The sequence below is a fragment of the Lycium barbarum genome, chromosome 12 (genome assembly GCF_019175385.1).
Source record: "Lycium barbarum isolate Lr01 chromosome 12, ASM1917538v2, whole genome shotgun sequence".
Classification (NCBI taxonomy): domain Eukaryota; kingdom Viridiplantae; phylum Streptophyta; class Magnoliopsida; order Solanales; family Solanaceae; genus Lycium; species Lycium barbarum.
The window spans coordinates 77,718,912-77,725,576 of NC_083348.1; positions in this window are offsets into that span (position 1 = coordinate 77,718,912).

Sequence of the window (6,665 nt, forward strand, 5' to 3'; positions counted from 1 at the left end):
ATTGTATCTACAAAACAGCACAGTACAATACAATACAGTACAATACAGTACATTATGAAACAATGAGTAACAACGTTCCAAACAGAGTGTTACTTCGTTACGTGGCCATAAAAAAATGAAAATTGGTGCACTTAGTATTGTTAGAGATACAAGTGTAACGTAACGTGGCCATAAACCTGTTAACCGGTTTGAACCGGACCGGACCGGTAACCGGTTAACAAACCGGCCGGTTTACCGGTTAAAAACCCGAAATCGGAACCGGTCCGGTTCAAACACGTCCAAAACCTCTTTTTTTTTCTTGTATAGTATATATATATATTATAGTATTTATTAGTATATTGTAGGTATATTTACATATGTTATATAAGTTTATAAGTAAAGTTTATATATTTACTGACTAACAGGCTAACAGTAAGTCAGCAATACAGCATATACGTGTATATATATATATATATATATATATATATATTAAGTGATATGCTTAAGTTATACTACATATACCTAAAATACAGTAAGAATATACTTATATATATATTATATATCAATATACTTAGGTATATGTAGTATATATATATATATATATATATATATAGTATACATATTGTTATACCTCATTTTAAACGGGTTAAATTTAGGAGTACAACATATTGGTGATTCCTAAATTGTTTTATTTTAAGGAGTCGCCACCTAATTGATTTTAAGGTGAATTAGGGCACCTAATTATTAACTAAGGTAAAGCTGGCTAAACCTCCGTTAATAGTCTGCTTATTCAGTGTGATTCTAGGTAAGGGTTCTATATTATCCTAAAGGGAAGGGGTTAGGCATCCTTTAGAATCTGTTAAATACGGTTATCCGGCCAAACTTAGGTTAATTAATTAATGCTAAATAAGATGCCTGAAATTTTAAGAAAGGGGGCTAAGAAATGTTGTTAAAGTTTTTAAGAAAAATACAAGAATGTTGCTTAAGATAGGATTTAGAGAAAATATAATAATTTGCATAAGAGAAGATTTTAAATGCCATTTAAAATAAAACTTATAAAAGTTTCTAAGGCTTTAAATAAAAAATGCTATTTAGAATGAGATTTGTAGAAAATATAATAATTTGCATAAAAAGGAAACTTCAAATGCCATTTAAAATAAACTTATAAATGTTGCAAAGACTTTAGATAATAATATCATTTAAAATAAGATTACATAAAATATATAAGTAGAAGAAAATGCGGATTTGTGCAATGTTTAATAAATATTTGGAATAACTAAAACGGCGGGATATTGATTGATTTTGGGAGTGTAAACAACAATACGAAAATAGCTAATGAAAGCTCTTTTTATCCTTTTCATTATTTCTTATTAACTGTGCTTCGCTAAAATTTATGATTGATTCAAACTTAAAGAGTTATTTATAAAATATACTTATGTTAATATTTGTGCATTAATGACGTTTGAAAATATGATTCCCTTTACTTGAAATATATAGTCATGCCATTTTGCAAATCAATTATTCTCAATAAATAAATATTATACATTATAAATAATTTAATACGAAAAAAAGGAGAAATAAACTTATTAATTAATTGTTAATCTTCCTTAAACTAACTACCCACTACTAAAAACTAAACCTACTAATTTCACTAAGGTTTAACTAAACCAACACAAAAGAACAAAATGTTAGTCATGCGATACAAATTAAATGCATAAAGGAATAAAATAGAGGGATAAATAAATTAAGTGGGCTCAGCCCATTTGGGCCGCTGATCTGCTGCTATTGGGCTCTTTGCCCCAGTTTTTTTTTATTGTTGTGGGCTGCTACTGTTATATGGGCCTCGGCCCATAATATTTTGCTCGAACTTGCTGCGGACGGGGGAAGGCTGGACAGAGAGGGGTTGTGTTGGGCTTTTAGCCCAACGCCGAATGCGGAGGGAGACGAGTCCGAACGACTCGTATGCGATGGTCATGCGTAAAAATGAAAGAAGAAGGATTAGTATGCAATCAACGAATAAGGTTAAACATGTGAAAATATAAACTCAAAACAGATTATGTATATGCCGTGTATAATTAATGTATATCTCATACATACATATGCATAACCAACCGAACATGCTTGCAATATAGGAATCACAACAAAAAAAATCAAGCGAACAGCAAACCCAAACATGCTCCACAAATCTGATTTTATACTTTACTAAGTATAGCAGTCTATGAGCAACTTAACGACTTTAATTAACGCTATGAACTGCTTCTAATTAATATATCAACAGCTTCCAAGCAAGCAAAATGAATTGATAGGTATAAACTGGACAAGATTAAGTAACATTCTTAACATGCAACTGATATTCCGACATATTAGACAGCACAACAGCAAGTCCTTGGATTCATATTCAATGCCACAGATAAGGTTAACATGGTTTTAGCAGACTTCTATAACTCCGACTCCTACGTTCATTGATCAAATAGATAAGATTATACTTCTTACAATCTTAAGTTAACTCTGTCACACTACATTCTCAATGACAGATTGGAAAAGAAATCTCTTAGTACAACTACTCTTTAGTCAACATATAAAGGAGGAAAAAAAAGGCATTGAATTGAATCTCAGACCAGAAAACAAAACAAAAGGGAGATATACCAACCTCCTACTATGCCATGGTGAGCATTACTTTCAAGCTTACAACCCAATGACTCAAACTGCGAATACTAAGACAGGGAAGAGGCACGAATTATGACTTCAGACTTCAAAGGAAAGGAAAAAAAAAATACAACAGCAGAAGCAGAGCTATAATACATGATCATGGATCCTAAAGTCCAACTAAGGGCTGATCTTGAGATTAACACGAGCAATGCAGGTTCTTAAAAGAGAAAAAAAAAAACACAAACTAGAAACATAAACAAACTATATAGAAACCAAAGCTACACCTTTAAAACTGTCATCAGTTTGAAGTCTCAGCAGTAGCTCCAAACTATTTTAAGGCTACACCATATGCTAATATCTTGACTAGATATAGATTATGACAGCAACCAAATTACAAATGGCAAAAGGGAAACAGGCCAATGTTTAACTTAAACTAATACACCCTCAGCTAAGTAGATCAGATGAGCTTATGCTAATGCTAAATATTTATCAAAAATTCTCATAGAACAAACAGGGACTTTAGTGTATGAACTCATATCCAGGGATTCAAACAATACAAACAAAGGCTGGCATTTTAGTGTAGATGGATGAGATTCAGAATATAGGTTTATGACTTAGTCCAGTATGTTGAAACTCATTCTTTTTTTTTTTTAAATCAACTGACCTTAACAACATATTCTAGTCAAATAAGGAAAGCCATTATCATATTTTGAGTGAGATTATCATGACACCACTGTCAAACAGGCTCAAATCAAACCAACAACTACAGAGGCATAAAAGGTCAATATGCTTATGCCAAACTGATATGAAAGAGATACTAAACTGAAAACAATATCCACATTCTTTATTGAACTACTAAAACATCTAAATAAACATATGCAATTGTATCAATAGGACTTCTGCTAAACTAGTATGGAGAATAATAATAAACCTAAATCAAATGTTGTTACCATAGCCGGGTAAAACCACAGGTTTATCTGATGCATGATTAGCCAAGGCTGGACATATATGGCACAGCTAAGTAGCTACAGACCTAGACTAACCTGTGAACAATCATCATTGAGCATACAAACTATACTTAAACTGCTATGAACTGGACACATATGGTTGATCAGAACAAAACATAAAATGAACCCTCACGGAGCAAACTGAAGGTAAACACATACGCATCATTAGCAAACCACAAACTAATATGCAGAACTAATCGAATGACGAACAAATAAGTAATGCGAACCTAACAAAACACATGATCAATCCAAATTGATAACTAACATAGAACTGAATAACTACAGAACTAGACACAGGATTAAACTAAGCTCAAACACGCATAATGCAACCTAAAAAAAAACACAAACAGGAACTAAATCGTAACTGGTAAAACGAATCACGTAAGTAGTTTAAGCACTCAAACATTTACTAAAAATAACTAATGGAAGGTGTATTACCTTCTTCGAGTGCAGCGAGCTGAGGCCTCGAATCTTCGATCTACACTCGGACACTATCAAATCCGGGCTTGTGACGCTCGGATTCGAAACCAGCCAACGCAAACGAAACACGAAAAATGACTTAGTACTCTTGATTTTAGGGGGGGGGGGGGTTCGGCGATTCAAGCTCTGGTTTTGTAAGAGATTTTTTTGCGATTCCAGGGGCTTTTTTCTTTTCTCCCAAAAAAAACCTCTTTTCTTTCTCCCTCAGACCATTCAAACTGTTACCCTTTATAGGGTTTTCTTTGTGTTATGTTGAAATATACGCTTGGGGAACAGGGGGGATGGGGATGGCAGTGAGCGTGGGAGACAAGGAGAGGTGGAGAAGACAGAGGGGACAAGGGAAGATGGGGCGGGTGAGGGAGACGGAGGAGAGAAGGGAGAGAGAGAGAGAACAGGGGAGGGGGCGGCGTTTGTAGGAGAATAAAATGAACAAGGAACCCTAATGGTTCCTTGTTAAAGATGGGGCGGGTCGAAATTGGACCGGGTATGGGCCGGTTTGGACTAGTAAATTGAAATGTGGACTGGTCCGAAAATTGGATTTGATAAATAAAAATATGGGCTGGTCCAAAAAATGTTTATGAGTTGATTGGGCTTTGATTTGGGTCAGGTAAATCAAAAATACGGACTGAGTGCAAGAAATAGTTTGGCTTCTAAACTTAAATAAAAGGTCTATTTTAATTAACCATATACTGAGTGTGACAAAATATTACCTAATACAAAATATGTAATTATTAGGGCTCATGTAATAAAATTATATAATGTTGTAATAGTCGTGTAATTAATAATTTAACAATAAATAAACGCTATCATTTAATTGTGCGGAATAAAATACGATGCGTATGCAGAAGGTGATAAAAAAAATGTTGAAACGCAAATTATAATAATACTAGTAATAACTAATAGTAACGAATAGTGGTAATAATAATGATAATAATAATAATAATAATAATAATAATAATAATAATAATAATGATGATGATAATAATAATAATAATAATAATAATAATAATAATAATAATAATAATAATAATAATGGCTAGTAATTGTAATAGAAGATAATAACAGTAGTGACTACAACAGGATAATGAACTGCCGGTATTAATAAAAGCTAATAATTATAGTAAAGAAAAAATGCAAATAATTATTTTTTTAAAAAAAGTTGCCAAAATATTAGGAGCGTGAAATAGTTATTTCGGAGGAAAGGTGGGACAAAATTGGGTGTCAACACATATAACTTAAACATATATATATATATATATATGTTTAAGTATACTATATATACTTATAACTTATATATTATAACTTAAGTTATTTATAGCTTAATTTTTTTTTAAGTTTATAAATTCGTATATATGTGTATATATATATATATATTAAGTTATATGCTTAAGTTATACTACATATACCTAAAATATAGTAAGAATATACTTATATATATCAATATAACTATATATAGTATACATATAACTTAAACACACACACACACACACACACATATATATATATATATATATATATATATATAAAAATGATTAAGTTATATGTATACTATATATTATAAGTATATTCTTAGTATATTTTAGTTATTGTTCAAGTATATAACTTTCTAGTTTTTAATTTAAGTAGATGTATATTTTAAGTATATTCTTAGTATATTTTAGGTATATTCCTAACTTAATATAAGTAAAATTATGAAAACAAGTAAATAGAAGAAAGCTCAATGAGCCAAATATTTTATTCATTCTTGGATAACATTTATTTACAAGTTGTAGTTTTTTTTAACTTGCAAATAATAGATGAGTTGCAAAGAAATAGTACAATAATAAAATCACCAATTCTCAATCATTTGGTTAATTTCCCCCATATCATATTCAGTCATGGAGATATCTTCAAAGTCTTCCATTTGATCCTGTCCACTTGATATCAAATCTTCAATCTCTTCCTCTTCGCCTTCCTCCGCTTCTAAGTTTTGGTTGCGTCGCTCCGATCTAATCCAATCGTGAATGCACACTAGTACTTGCAAGTTAAAGCCGGATAATGAGTGTCTATGGTCTCCAATTTGTTGTTTTCCTTGGCTAAATGCACTCTCCGAAGCCACGGTTGATACTTGAACCGTAAGGATATCTCGAGCCATTCTTGAGAGTATCGGATGACTTGCCTTGTATTTCTTCCACCATGCTAAGACGTCCAACTCATCTAGTTCCTTGATATCCACATTTGGCTGCATCAAATAAAAGTGATATTCATCAAAGTTTGCATTACAAGAAGGAGTTGGATGTGAATGTAAAACTTTTAAACCCGACAAGCCCTTTTTGCTATTTTGAAAACTAGTAGGGCATGGAGCAACGGGTGTAGCATGTTCTTCCAAATTAAAATAATGAGTAAAAACTTTTCTAAACTCGTCATCAATAGCAGTTCGGCTTCAGCTAAAGATGGTTGAACTCCCTCTTCAATTTCTAAAAATGTATAAATTTGACCAACCAATGCTTTAGTATAAGACACTTTTAAACAAGGATTTAAAAGAGAACCCAATATAAATAAAGTTGGGAT